Genomic DNA, 15,572 nt, shown 5'->3' on the forward strand with positions numbered 1-15,572 from the left:
TAGACTATTGTTGTGAAGGAGAGTGGGATGGGCAAGATTGGAGGCAGAAAGATCAGTAAGAAATGTTTCCACAGAGATGATAATAGTTTGGACCAGAGTGGTGGGGCTAGTGGAGGTGAGAAGGGGCCTGTTGAAGGTTTTTTATATTTATACAATTTAAAAATGTATTAAAATTTTAAAATTGGTCCCTTAAATTTATTAAAAGTTTTAATATCTTTATTGGAGTATAATTGACATACAATAGAGGATTATGTGTGTGTGTGTATACATATATATTTAAGACACAGATGACTTAGTGGTATGATTCAGTGGTTTTTAGTATATTCTACAGAACTGTGCAACCCATTCCACTGTCTGATTTTGGATCATTTTCATCACTGCAAAAAGGAACCCAATACCCATTAGCAGAAACTCCCCAATTCTTTTTCCCTCTCCCACCAGTCCCTGGCATTCACTCATCTCCTTTCTGTCTCTATCAATTTGCTTATTCTGGATATTTTATATAAATGGAATCATACAATATGTGGTCTTTTGTGTATAGCTCCTTTCACTGAGCATATTATTTTCAAGACTCATCTGTATTGTAACACATTACCAATACTTCGTTCCTTTCTATGACTGAATAATATTCCATTGTATTAACACATCACATCTTTCTTATCCATTCATCAGTTGATGGACATCTGTTTCCACTTGTTGGCTATTATGAGTAATGCTATTATGACATTCACGTACAAGTTTCTGTGTAGACATGTTCCCAAATCACTTGATTATATATGTAGGAGTGGAGTTGATCAGTTAAACGGTAACTCTATATTTAACTTTTTGAGAAACTGCCCAACTGTTTATCAAATATATGATTTGCAATTACTTTCTCCTATTCTGTGATTGTCTTTTCAGTTTCTTGGTAGTGTTCTTTGAAGCACAAATATTTTAATTGTAAAGTACAAATTAATTTAATTTTGATGAAGGCCAGTTTATCTGTTTTCTCTTTTAATTGTTTGTGCCTTAGGTGTCATCTCTAAGAAAATATTGCCTAATCCAAGGTCACAAAGATTTACGTCTATGTTTTCTTTTGAGAATTTTATAGCTTTAGTTCTTATATTTAGGTCTTTGATCCAGTTTGAGTTAATTTTTGTGTATGGTGTGAGGTAAGGCTCCAGATTCATTGATTTGCACATGGACATCCAGTTGACTCTGCATACTTTGTTTAAAGGAGTATTCTTTCTCCATTGAATTGTCATAGCACCCTCACCAAAAACCAATTGACATTAAATGTATGGGCTTAGTTCTGGAATCTCAATTCTATTCCATTGAACTATATGTCTATCCTATATGTCTATATGTCAGTATCACAGACTGTTGATTACGCGGAAGCTTTGTGGTAAGTTTTGAAATTGGGAAATGTGAATCTTTAAACTTGTTTTTCTTTTTTTTAAGACTTTGTGTGTGTGTATGTGTGTGTGTGTGTGTGTGTGTGTGTGTGTGTGTGTGGCTATTCTTGCTCCCTTGCATTTCCATGTGAATTTTAGGATCAGCTTGTCTATTTCCACTCAAAAAAAGCAGATGGAATTTTGATAGGGATTGTACTGAATCTGTAGATCCATTGGGGAATATAGCCATCTTTATAATATTAAGTCTTTTAATCCATGAATGGGGCATGTCTTTCCATTTATTTAAGTCTTCTATATTCTCAAGAAGATTTGATGGGAATTGCTGACAGGATGGAAATGTAGTTTGACAAAAGTAAAGAAATCCAGGAAAATTTCTAGGTTCGGAGCTTGAGTCACTAGGGCAATGGAGATACTATTTATTAAAAAGGAGAAGACTAAGAATGAAGCAGATTAGGGAGCAGAAATCAAAAATTGTATTTGGAATATGTTTGGTTTGAGATGTCTATTAGACACTCAAGTAAAGATGTTTAGTAGGTGGTTGGACAACTGGTGATCCAAAGTTTGGGGCAGAGATATAAATTTGGGAGTCATCAATGCATAAGTGTTACTTAAAGCCATGGTGCTGCATAGTACCACCTAAAGAGAGATAGAGAAGAGAAGGTGTCAAAGGACTGAGATATGGGGCATTCCAACACTTAGGGGTCTTTGAGAGGGAAGGTACTAGCAAAGAAGATTGAGAGAAGGGATATAAAGGTAAATTAACCATCTCTTTTATTTTCTGTATTCTGATGCTTTGACATCTGGAATCTTGCTGACTTTAGAGGGATTGCCCCCTCAGGATTAGCCAATTCCTAGAGACAGTAAACAACTGTCCCCTGAGTGTGCCTTTCATATGCAAACCAACCAGTCCAGAGCCCTATCTCCAATCACCTTTTTATTGGGCTCTCACTCTCTGGGTCACTATGTATCTACCCTAATCACCCTAGGGTCAGTTACCAGATACCCCTATGCCCCCAAAGTCTGCTGAAATTATACAAACTAGTCCCATTCCTTCCTGTGGAACCCACAGTAGAGGCTCCTGCCTACTTCTCCCCCTTGCCCTCTGCCTCCTGTGTGACCCTGGTATTTGCCTGTATGGCCCACTATGGTGTGGCATGCCCCTTTCTCTTGGGATCTGTGAGTATGACAAACTATTTTTTCAAAGGCAGTCACCTCCTGATCTGTTGGCCTCACCATTCCTAAATAATAGATATAATAATAAATAAAATAATAGTAATAAATAATAATAAAACCTAGAGTTTAAAACATAGTGCTGGAAGGAGGGAGTGATCCGTTGAGCCAAATGTTTCTGACAACAGGATTTAGCAGAGTATGAAGGTCATGGATGACCCTGATAAACACAGTATCAGTAGATCTGGTACAGATAAAAATAGGAAATAAGGAAGTGGAGACAACAGAATATAGGCAACTTGTTAGAGAATAGTGCTATAAAAGGGCGCAGAGATATGAGGCAGTAGCTAGAAGCGAATGCAAGGTCCACAGTGGGCTGTATTCTTGTTTTTAGTTTAGGGAGGGAAATATTACAGCAGATAACAACTAGGAACAGAATCTAGTGCTTTCTACCAGGAAATGCTCAAGACACACCTTAGCTAGACTTGAAAACTCTCTTCCTTACTGAAACTACAAACATATCCAGAGAAGATACCATTTCAAGCTGCACCTGCAGCCTAGCACTTGCCGAGCATTTTTTTTTTCTAGAGTACAAAAGGATAGCATGTAACATGCAGTTCTGGCAACAGAAAGGACTCTTGGTTCACCCATCACTCGTTTTAACTTCCCCTTCTTCCCTGCCCATCGAAGGGGACTTTCCTTGCACACTGTCTCCTTGAGTCAACTGAGAGACAGACACTGTCGTAAAGGTACTTTCCAACTAGCAGCCTTCTTTCTCCTAGGGATAAAGTGCCCCATGGAATGGATAAGAACTCAGGTTCTAACGTCAGACACATCTGAGTTCAGATTCTGAGTCTACAAAGTATTAGCCTCTAAGACCTTAGACAGTTTATGAAAACATTTTGTGTCCCATTTCCCTAAAGTGCCAATAATAATAACTCCTACTTCAAGCCGGAATCCTGGGGGCGTCATCTTAAATCTACACATCGCTTATCTTGCACATTCAGTCCAGCCCCCAGTCCTATTAATTCTACTTCCTGGATACACCATAGCAGAGCCTCCTCACTGCCATTTTTACCTCCTAGTCTTGTTTCCTTCTGCTCCATCCTTCTCTTGTCGTCACAAACCTTGACGTCATCCTTGGCTCCTGTCTTCTATCACCAGCATCTGATTCATTAACACATCCTATAGGCCCTTCTTTCAAATATATCTAGAATCTGACCATGTCTCACTGCTTCCATATCAACCTAAGCCATTATCGTGTCTTCTGGCTATTCTAACCTTGCCTTCCTACAGTTGATTCTCAACACAGGAGCCAGAGTGATTCTTTAAAAGTGTAAGTCAAAGCAGGTCTGCTCAAAACCTTTTGATGGCTCAGTATTTCACTGAGAATAAACTCCTAAGTCTCTCCAATAACCAGGTAATAGGGGCCTCTGTCTTGAGTCACCCTGCCATGCTTTAGATGAGTGCACTGTAGCCATGCCCCTCCCTGCAGTGTGGGTGTTTGCTGGGTTGAGAGGTGTCATCTGGACCTCTTGACCTCCCCCCACTACCCATTATAATCTAGGTCCTTGGGATGCTGGAATTCACTGCCCAAATGGCCCTAAGCCCACTTCCAGGCCTGTGTAGTGTCTTCACCAAATCCATCCCTTCAAGTGTGGATCCTGCTGCCAGTGTGCCTGTCCCTACACCTGGATGCTTTTTTCGCTCTTTCTGGTGAGTCTGCCTTATGCAAAAAACTGCAACAGCACCACCCCTCCAGCATTCCCAATTCTCCTTGTCGTCTTTCTTTTCCAAAACTTTCATTACCATCTAACTTACCATATAGTGTACTTGTTTATTATATTATTACCTGTCATCTTCCATTAGAATATAATCACTCAAAGGACAGGGATCGTTGTCTGTTTATTTACTACTATGCCTTCAGCCCCAGAACAGAGTCTGGCAATAAGTAGGTACTTGGTTAATACTTGTTGGATGAACTATCTCTTTACCTAGCAGGCGGAACAATCTCTTGAATACTGAATAATCACATCTGACCATGTCACTCCTGCTTAAAAGACTTCAACAACTCCCACTATTTACAAGGTGAAGTTCTCCTTCAGTGTGGCCTACAAAACCTTCCCTGATCTGGCACCTCCTGCCTTGGCCACAGAGAAACACATGTGCTTTCCATGACTAGGACCTCACAGGTGCTTTGAGAAGTCTAATCTCACATCTAATCTCATCTTATTTTTTCTAATCTTATTTTTCTTCTATCTCAATTTCTTCATGAGCTTAAAAAATTGTATTGCATCATAAATAACTCCTTAAGTGGCCTTACATTTCATGCATTCAACAGAAGTGGATAAGTCTTTCCTAACTGTCTTAGTCTATTTCTTCTGCCTCAATTGTATCTGCTACTCACCTCTAGTGTAAGTACTTAACTCATTACTGGTATGCTGATTTATTACACTTCTGTTTTCTAGGCTAGAACAGGAGCTCTTTGTACAGTCATCCCTTGGTATCTGCAGGATATTGGCTCCAGGATCCTCTGTGGATACCAAAATCCACAGATGCTCAAGTCCCTCACGTAAAATGGCATAATATAGTCGGCCGTACATGTAGGGTTGCAGAACCCTTTAGATACGGAGAGCGGACTGCACTTGATTAGGTCCTTATAACTGTGTGCTGAATGGACAAGTGAATGAGTGCTTGCATGCATGACAATTTAGCATCATACTCAGGAATCTGAGATCACTGGCTCCCACTTGACTCCACTCTATTGGAGAAACAGAAACCTTAATTTGGTTGTTTATTTTGGCCGCAAATAAGAACTTTCCATCGAATGGAGCCACTCACAACACAATGGGCCACTAATGGGGTGGGGAGGCATCATCCCTGGTGTTGTTTAAGCAAAAGGTGCATGTTGAAGCAAGAGTTTCCACAAGAGGTGGAAGGTGATCCCTTTTTAAAAGCAAGATTATTTACAAGATTATCTCCCAGAAGAATGTTTCCACAGGTATATCAAGCCCCTCACCAACCTCTCTCAAAAGACTAGGCTATCTGGATAAGACCTCTACCCTCTGGGTTCTTTAGGAGAACCACGTTTTCTGAAAGAGCAGGTTCTTGAAGGCTTTAATGTTGGGGAAGTATGAACTCTTTCATACTCAGACAGGCAAGGCCTGAAAGAATTTACTTAGAGAACTTACGGAGTGCATTGCCAAAATTAATGAACTCAATGCATCATTTAAAGAGTATCCATGTGTAAGGCACTCCTTTGGCCAAATGAGCATTGTGACGACTCTTCTCCACAATACAATGAACATGTTCAAACAACCACATCTCTCTCTAGCCTCCCCTTTTAAAATTCACCTTTGTTTTGGATATAAATATCTTATTGTCTATGCCTAGTCAGCTGTTCATTTTCATCTTAATTGTATATTCCTTATGTACATGTTTGGTTTTGCTAGCTTTTCCATCAAGCAGAGGGTGCTCATTGTAGCTATCTTTATATCAGTCAGGCTGGGCTCTAATGAATACTTTGGAATGTGAATGGAAAACAGTAGTTTTTAATCAAATGATCAGTTTAGCTGAATTTCTTAATTTCTGGATAATTCTTAATGAAGTTACGGGTAATTCTTGATAATTCTGCCTATGAACATGTCGTAGTATTGCAGTTGAGGGCAAGTCATTATCTAAAATGGAACAGAATGGCACAGGATAAGCTTCAAGAACTTTTCCTGGTGGCTCCAGGAGTCAAGAAGGGCCCCCTCAGTAAGGAGATAATCAAGCTTGAGAGTGAGAAGAAGCAAAAGCTACTGTTTTTAGATTTGTGCAAAGTCCTGCTCAAATTGCTGCCCCCTTGGCTCTCACCCAGGCCACTAGAAAAGCTGCTTCTCTTGGTGGTATGGTGGAAGCAGCAGTTCTGAGCTAGGCATCAGGAGTCAGAAGTTCCAGTCTTTGCTCTGTCCCTGCTGCCTTAGGAACTCACTCTCCACTCTCTACAAAAGAAGGGGTGAACTAGGTGACTTCCAAGGTTCCTTCCATGGACCATCTATGCAACTAACAACCAATTTCGACCATTTTGTTTCGCCATGTTAGGTAATACTCAAGTGCGTAACATATCAAGATTTTTGATGAACCGTGAACATTTTAATATTTTTGATATTAAAGTGTGATTTCATTTCTAACTACCACAAGTATTATTGGCCTATCAGTAACAGTTGATCACTAGTGTTTAAGATAAAGTTAAGATATGTAAGAATGGCCTTATTCCAGCTGAAGTCTTTTACTCCTCCCCTCTAAAAGGCATTTAAGAAAGTGAGTTAAAATGATATCATGGAGATAAGTAAAAAACTTCAACTTATAAATGTGTATATATATGAATGTGTACATAGACATAAAGTTAAACTTTTGATAATTTAGGCACTTTGTTATTAGGAACATAAAGTAATGTGGGGAGTTGCATAACCTTTGTTGCCTAGGTTGTGGCAGAGCTAGTGACCAGTAATGCGAAGTTTGGGTGGTCAGCTATGTCCTCATCTAGGGAGACGTGGACCTGGAGAAATCTTCAAGAGTTTATGGATACCGTCAAGTGGAAGGTTCCTGCTTCAGTGGACATTCTCCTCCCTCCTCCTCCTCTTTTTCTTCCTCCTTCTGCTCCTTCTGCTCCTTCTGCTTCTTCTGCTTCTCCTTTTGCTTCTGCTGCTGCTGCTTCTCTTTTTCCTCTGTTTCTCTATCCTGCTCAAGAAGATTAAGCTCCCCAAGGGCAGAAATTTCTGTCTGTTTTTGTTCCTTACTATATCCCTGGCACCCCAAACAGCTCCTAATACATGGTGGGTCCTCATTAATATTCACCGAATGATTAGATCATGCTCCTGTGGTCCAAGAGCCATAAATGGCCCTTCTATTCTAACATGGTGAGATTGCGAGGGGTGGAAATCGGAAATCATCAAGTTCTCTAATATCTGAAGCTCTTGACCACACCACAGTCAATAAACAGAAATGACTGTGGACAAGGTATGTGAAAAATACTTTGTAAATGGCAAAGCGTTCTTTACGTTCATTGTCATTATTACTTAGGATGGTGACTGATGATCTTTGGTCTAAAATTCCCATGAATTCCTAATATGGCCACTCCTTTCACTAACCCACGAAGGTTTCGCCTGGTAAAGTCTACCTAGTCTTTAAGACTCACTCAGCACCACCTCTTTCACGACTACTCCCCTGTGCCTCCTAAGTAAATGTTCACAGAACTGTTGTACCTTTCAGAGTACTTCTTGTCTATCTTGTATTTAATAGGTTACGTCTAACTTTCTGCTTAGTAGATGTTTAGATATTATTCTGCTTATTTCTCCATAAAAGATACTAACAGCAATTTATTCAATTGTATTAAGAAGTCGTATCTTTCCAGAAAAATCAAGAACATTTCTGTAAATTCTGAGGAGAAGGTTGTAATCAGAAAATGTAAGCAGGAAAACTTTTCAAAGCAAAATTTGCAAGAGAACCAAAAATTACTATAGGTGCTAGAAGGTTCAATTTCTGGTTGCTTCAGGCCCAGTTTCTTGCCATTTCACCTATCTACTGAAAGCTATTTGTGAATTTATAGATGAAATGAAATTTATGGTGCTGAAATTATGTACAGAGGTTTTAATTCTTTCTTTCTTTTATTCAAGACATTTACTCTATATTTTCTGTGTGGCAAGCTCTGGTATGCAGAGGTAAATAAGACAGACACAAAGCTTTCAGAATTCTCTGGTCTCTAGAATAACCAAGGCACAGGCACTTTATGGAAATATCTCAAGAATCCTAGCAAATAATTTCTTTGTGTAATAATAACCAGCATAAAGGATCATGCTTGTATAACACTTTATTCTCTGCTGAGCATTGCTAGTCTTAACTCATTTTGCTTCTCCCTCTTCCCAAGTGTCTAGCACAGCCCTGGATATCTGTAAAGACCTAGATAAATACACAACAAACTGAATTGAAATACCTGACTTAATCACTGTTTTTGAAGCCAAGTGTCTAAAGCAAGAATTGTAAGTAGCAATGTTTTAAAATAATTTGGATCTGAGTGCCTTTGGCAAGTAATGCAGAGTTTGCCCCAGGCCCTGCTACTCCCTATTGTATGATCACACATTTTACTGTCTACCAGTTCCTACAGGCATTTGAGATTTTAGGGAATCTTAACAACAGTAGCTCTGTTTTTAGAGGTGGATCAGAAATCTTTCAGTATTCAATATCTAAACCATCTAGACATAGGTAGACAATCTGTAGCCTTCAATTTAACTTAAATTCAAATTGAATCTCAACTTTTTAGTCAATAAACACTGAGCTCCCATTTTTTGCAAGTCTTTGCATTAGACTGTGGAGAATCAATAGAAGGATTCATCTAAGAAAGGATTCCTGCCCTTAAAGACATTATAACATAGTCAGAAGTTTAAAACTCATACATACGAAAAATACTAAGAAGTGGTGTAAAATATTTTGCATGACGATGCAAAAACCCTGGAAGCTGACTGGAAGAAGGGAGACTTCTCAGATGGATGGGATTTGAAATGAGTCTTTGAAGCACAGGTAGAAATTGGAGAGTTGGAACAACTCTTGAGGGCACTGCAGATGAGCCAGGAGCAAAGTTTTAGAGGTGCAAACACACAGGGCATGTTAAGGAAGACAATGAACAGCATAACCTGGCTGGAAATAAGTTTGGGACAAGAATGTTGAGAGCTTAGTGCCAGGTAGAGCTGCCAATAAAAAACAGTGACAGTCACTCAAAAACTGAGTGACAATAACAAAGAAGTCTGAAAAGATTAAATCTGAGTTTGTTTGTTTCAGTATATAATAGAGGGAGAGTGGAATTGGAGGCCAGCTACTTGATTAGGGGGTCACAGTGTTCATCCAGATGTTTGGTAAAGCATCTGATTTAGGATCAGAAGAGGGAAGAAAGGGAGAGGAAGGAGAAACTTCCTGTCAGTAAGATAATTGACAGGACAACTGACAAAACAATTGACAAGTGATTAGTCACATGGGAAAGAAACAGAAGCAACAAGTTGACTGTGGTTTTGAGGTCAGACTATCAAAACAATATTGATGTCATTGGGTGGGCGTGGGGGGGAGGAAATATAAGATCAAGAGCTGATTTTTTTTTTTTTTTTTTTGCGGTAAGTGGGCCTCTCACTGTTGTGGCCTCTCCTGTTGCGGAGCACAGGCTCCAGGCGCGCAGGCTCCAGGTGCGCAGGCTCAGCAGCCATGGCTCATGGGCCAGCTGCTCCACGGCATGTGGGATATTCCCGGACCGGGGCACGAACCCGTGTCCCCTGCATCGGCAGGCGGACTCTCAACCACTGCGCCACCAGGGAAGCCCAAGAGCTGATTTTTAAAGGGAAGATGATGAGTTAGGTTTGAGTCATGAAGTAATGCAAGGCAGTGAAGAAAAATGTAGGCCTGGAGTGTGGAACACAATTTGGGACTAGAGATAAAGATAAAGAAGTTATTTGTAATAAAATGTTAGTTGACTTTGGGGAATGAATTAACTCTCTGAGGGGAAGAGTATAAAAAGAGAGGTTAGAAAGAAAAGATCTGAACTCTGAGGAATGCCCCAAAATTTGGAGAGCAGGAGTAAGAGACCAGAGGCAAAAGCAGAGAAGAAATGATCCTAAGAGTGAAACGCTTCCTCATCACAATATCTCAGAGCCAAGGGAGGAAATCCCAAGAAGCAGAAGTGGTTGACAATAGAGAGGTCAGGAGACTAAGAACTGGGAATCAGCCCCAGGGTTATTAGAGAGGGCTGGAGGACATTGAGGTGATTGGGGCTGGATAACCTTTCAGGTTCCTTTACCTATCCTGGAATTCTGTTAGTTGATTTGAAGATTAGGGGAACACAACATGAGAGAGCCCCACAGCAGTAGAGCAGCGTGGGACATGAGGAGGTCAGGCTGCAGTTGCCTCATTACAGGGTAACCCAAGTATGCTAGAGTTAAGTCATGGGGTATATTTGAACGTTGCCATGTGGAATAAAAATTACACACAACAACCTATGGATCACTGTCCGATGCATCTTAAAGAAAGTCAGCTCTGAAGCATGATCCCTAATACTGTCCCGGAGAAATCTGCATCACCTCCATCAGCCCCAATGTCTGCTGTATATTATGCAAATATCCCACATCTGGTGATTCACCAGCCACTTCATCAAATCAATTAATTCAACAACTCAACAAGCACCCAATGAGCACCCATGCATATTGTGAGGCACTGTGAGGGGTACTTGGGATTCAGAGAACCTAAAAGGTGTGGTCTTTGCCTATGAGGAGCTGCAGTTTAATGGAAAGGCTCACAGAAGAAATCTGAGAAGACACGTTGAAGAGTGGGAAAGGAACATCCTGCTGATGGTGAGAGTTCAGGTAATAAAGGCAAATAGACCAGTTCCAAGTGGCAAGAGATAAGATTTCATCTATTCATAGAATCTTAGGCTTCAAAGGGAGCTTAAAAAACATCCAGATCAATTGGCATTTGACTCCTGCTACAACTGTCTGATTACTGCTCACACTGAATATTCTTACTGTACATTTTTGTCAATGTATGTTAATCACTCCCTTCCACAGAACCACAGAATTTCAGGGTCACAAGACCTTATTTGTAGGTAACTTCATTCAAGTTTCACCTCCTCACTTCAACCCTTTCTCACATAAATCCATCGTCATCACTTTTCTACTATGTGCACCTGGATAGTGACCAATAAATAGCAATAGTTGCAGTTTTCCTTCATTTTGCTAAACATTCTTTCATCATTTTATGTAGAATATTAAGCATTTTAGTAGGCCCAAATCACGCTTTTGTTAAATAATGGTTGCCTATATTATAAGTTAATGTAATTATAGTTTTTGTTGGTTTTTTTTTTTAACAGCTTACACTTGAATATAGCTTGTAAACACAGGCTAGCCTGGAACGTTGACTGCCTGCCAAAGGGATAATCACAAACAGGTGTTTGATGTAAAAATCCAAATTTTTAAGTTCCATTAACCCTCCAAAATTCTAAGCAGAGAGACAACTTCAGGAGTAAATTTTTTTTGGTGCAGATTTATTTTGTGCAGAAAAAAAAATAACTCACCTCATAAAACTGCTCAAGAAGAATAATAAGCATAGGACCAGCAAGAGAAATCCTCCTATTTTGAGGACAGGAGGAAATTAGCTTGTTTGTGTACCTGAGCACAGTTTCTGAGGCAGTTTCCCCTGTCTCCAATGGTGTGCAGAGAAAATGTGCCCATGCTTACCCAACTATGGCACCCTCATCATGGTCTACAACACCAACTCGAAGTATGAGAAAATCTCAACCCACTTGATACTCACATCAGGCCTTGGCACGGCTCCTCAGGCAAAGACGCAAAAGAAAATAACACAACAAACAGTTGCTCTTTGTCAGATTCCCTCATAGAAGCCAACAAAACAAACAGCCAAAACAAAACCAAAACCTAGGTTGTTGCCGAGACCAATGCAACAAGTAGTAGCTCCAACCCAGGGTTCTTTTTAGCTGGCAGAGGGACGCATGAGGATGGATAACAGAAAACTATGGGGATAAAGTACACTGAGCAAGACAAGAAAAGATATCATCCCCATCCAACTCAGGCTTTCTCTTAATATGAGTACAATTCAAACCAAAACTGATGCTAAGGAACTGACTGAAGCCCAACCTACTGGCAAGTTTTGGTTTTACTTTCAGTGGCACTTCTCTGCATGCAAGTACCCATTGACCTGCGTGTGCATATTTATTTATTTATGTATTTATTTATGTATTTACTTATTTTAGGTTGTTTCCATGTCTGGCTATCGTAAATAGTGCTGCAATGAACACTGGGGTGCATGTGTCTTTTTTTTTCTTTTATTATTGGTTTTTTCTTTTATTATCTTTATTGGAGTATAATTGCTTTACAAAGGTGTGTTAGTTTTTGCTTTATAACAAAGTGAATCAGCTGTACATATACATATATCCTCATATCTCCTCCCTCTTGTGTCTCCCTCTCACCCTCCCTATTCCACCCCTCTCGGTGGTCACAAAGCACTAAGCTGATCTCCCTGTACTATGTGGCTGCTTCCCACTAGCTATCTGTTTTACATTTGGTAGTGTATATATGTCCCTGCCTCTCTCTCGCTTTGTCACAGCTTACCCTTCCCCCTCCCCATATCCTCAAGTCCATTCTCTAGTACGTCTGTGTCTTTATTCCTGTCTTACCCCTAGGTTCTTCATGACTTTTTTTTTTCTTAGATTCCATATATATGTGTTAGCATACGGTATTTGTTTTTCTCTTTCTGACTTACTTCACTCTGTATGACAGACTCTAGGTCCATTCACCTCACTACAAATAACTCAATTTCATTTCTTTTTATGGCTGAGTAATATTCCATTGTATATATGTGCCACATCTTCTTTATCCATTCATCAGTCGATGGACACTTAGGTTGCTTCCATATCCTGGCTATTGTGACTAGAGCTGCAGTGAGCATTGTGGTACATGACTCTCATTGAATTATGGTTTTCTCAGGGTGTATACCCAGCAGTGGGGTTGCTGGGTCATATGGTAGTTCTATTTTTAGTTTTTTAAGGAACCTCCATACTGTTCTCCATAGTGGCTATATCAATTTACATTCCCACCAACAGTGCAAGACGGTTCCCTTTTCTCCACACCCTCTCCAGCGTTTATTGTTTGTAGATTTTTTGATGATGGCCATTCTGACTAACGTGGGGTGATACCTCATTGTAATTTTGATTTGCATTTCTCTAATGATTAGTGATGTTGAGCATCCTTTCATGTGTTTGTTGGCAATCTGTATATCTTCTTTGGAGAAATGTCTATTTAGGTCTTCTGCCCATTTTTGGATTGGGTAGTTTGTTGTTTTGAGATTGAGCTGCATGAGCTGCTTGTAAATTTTGGAGATCAATCTTTTTCAGTTGCTTCATTGGCAAATATTTTCTCCAATTTGTTTTGTTTATGGTTTCCTTTGCTGTGCAAAAGCTTTTAAGTTTCATTAGGTCCCATTTGTTTATTTTTATTTTTATTTCTATTCCTCTAGGAGGTGGGTCAAAAAGGATTTTGCTGTGATTTATGTCACAGAGTGTTCTGCATATGTTTTCCACTAAGAGTTTGATAGTTTCCAGCCTTACATGTGGGTCTTCAATCCATTTTGAGTTTATCTTTGTGTATGGTGTTAGGGAGTGTTCTAATTTCATTAGTTTACATGTAGCTGTCCAGTGTTCCCAGAAACACTTATTAAAGAGTCTGTCTTTTCTCCATTGTATATTCTTGCCTCCTTTATCAAAAATAAGGTGACCATATGTGAGTGGGTTTATCTCTGGGCTTTCTATCCTGTTTTTTGATCTATATTTCTGTTTTTGTGCCAGTACCATACTGTCTTGATTACTGTAGCTTCTTTGTAGTAGAGTCTGAAGTCCGGGAGCCTGATTCCTCCAGCTCCGTTTCTCTTTCTCAAGATTGCTTTGACTATTCGGGGTCTTTTGTGTTTCCATACAAATTGTGAAAGTTTTTGTTCTAGTTCTGTGAAAAATGCCATTGGTAGTTTGATAGGGATTGCATTGAATCTGTAGATTGCTTTGGGTAGTATAATCATTTTCACAATGTTGATTCTTCCAATCCAAGAACATGGTATATCTTTCCATCTGTTTGTATCACCTTTAATTTCTTTCATCAGTGTCTTATAGGTTTCTGAATACAGGTCTTTTATCTCCTTGGGTAAGTTTATTCCTAGGTATTTTATTCTTTATGTGGCAATGGTAAATGGGAGTGTTTCCTTAATTTCTCTTTCAGATTTTTCATCATTAGTGTATAGGAATGCAAGAGATTTCTGTGCATTAATTTTGTATCCTGCTACTTTACCAAATTCATTGATTAGCTCTAGTAGTTTTCTGGTAGCATCTTTAGGATTCTCTATGTATAGTATCATGTCATCTGCAAACAGTGACAGCTTTACTTCTTCTTTTCCGATTTGGATTCCATTTATTTTTTTTGCTTCTCTGATTGATGTGGCTAAAACTTCCACAACTATGTTGAATAATAGTGGTGAGAGTGGAGAACCTTGTCTTGTTCCTGATCTCAGAAGAAATGGTTTCAGTTTTTCACCATTGAGAAGGATGTTGGCTATGGGTATGTCATATATGGCCTTTATTATGTTGAGGTAAGTTCCCTTTAGGCGTACATTCTGGAGGGTTTTTAACATAAATGGGTGTTGAATTTTGTCAAAAGCTTCTGCATCTATTTAGATGATCATATGGTTTTTCTCCTTCAATTTGTTAATATGGTTTATCACATTGACTGATTTGCATATATTGAAGAATTCTTGCATTCCTGGGATAAACCCCACTTGATCATGGTGTATGATCCTTTTAATGTGCTGTTGGATTCTGTTTTCCAGTATTTTGTTGAGGATTTTTGCATCTATGTTCATCAGTGATATTGGCCTGTAGTTTTCTTTCTTTTTTTTTTTTTTAACATCTTTGTTGGGGTATAATTGCTTTACAATGGTGTGTTAGTTTCTGCTTTATAACAAAGTGAATCAGTTATACATATACATATGTTCCCATATCTCTTCCCTCTTGCGTCTCCCTCCCTCCCACCCCTCCAGGCGGTCACAAAGCACCGAGCTGATATCCCTGTGCTATGCGGCTGCTTCCCACTAGCTATCTACCTTACGTTTGGTAGTGTATATATGTCCATGCCTCTCTCTCGCTTTGTCACAGCTCACCCTTCCCCCTCCCCATATCCTCAAGTCCGTTCTCCAGTAGGTCTGTGTCTTTATTCCTGTCTTATCCCTAGGTTCTTCATGACACTTTTTTTTCTTAATTTCCATATATATGTATTAGCATACAGTATTTGTCTTTCTCTTTCTGACTTACTTCACTCTGTATGACAGACTCTAGGTCTATCCACCTCATTACAAATAGCTCAATTTCGTTTCTTTTTATGGCTGAGTAATATTCCATTGTATATATGTGCCACATCTTCTTTATCCATTCATCCG

The sequence above is a fragment of the Phocoena phocoena genome, chromosome 6 (assembly GCF_963924675.1).
Source record: "Phocoena phocoena chromosome 6, mPhoPho1.1, whole genome shotgun sequence".
Taxonomy (NCBI): domain Eukaryota; kingdom Metazoa; phylum Chordata; class Mammalia; order Artiodactyla; family Phocoenidae; genus Phocoena; species Phocoena phocoena.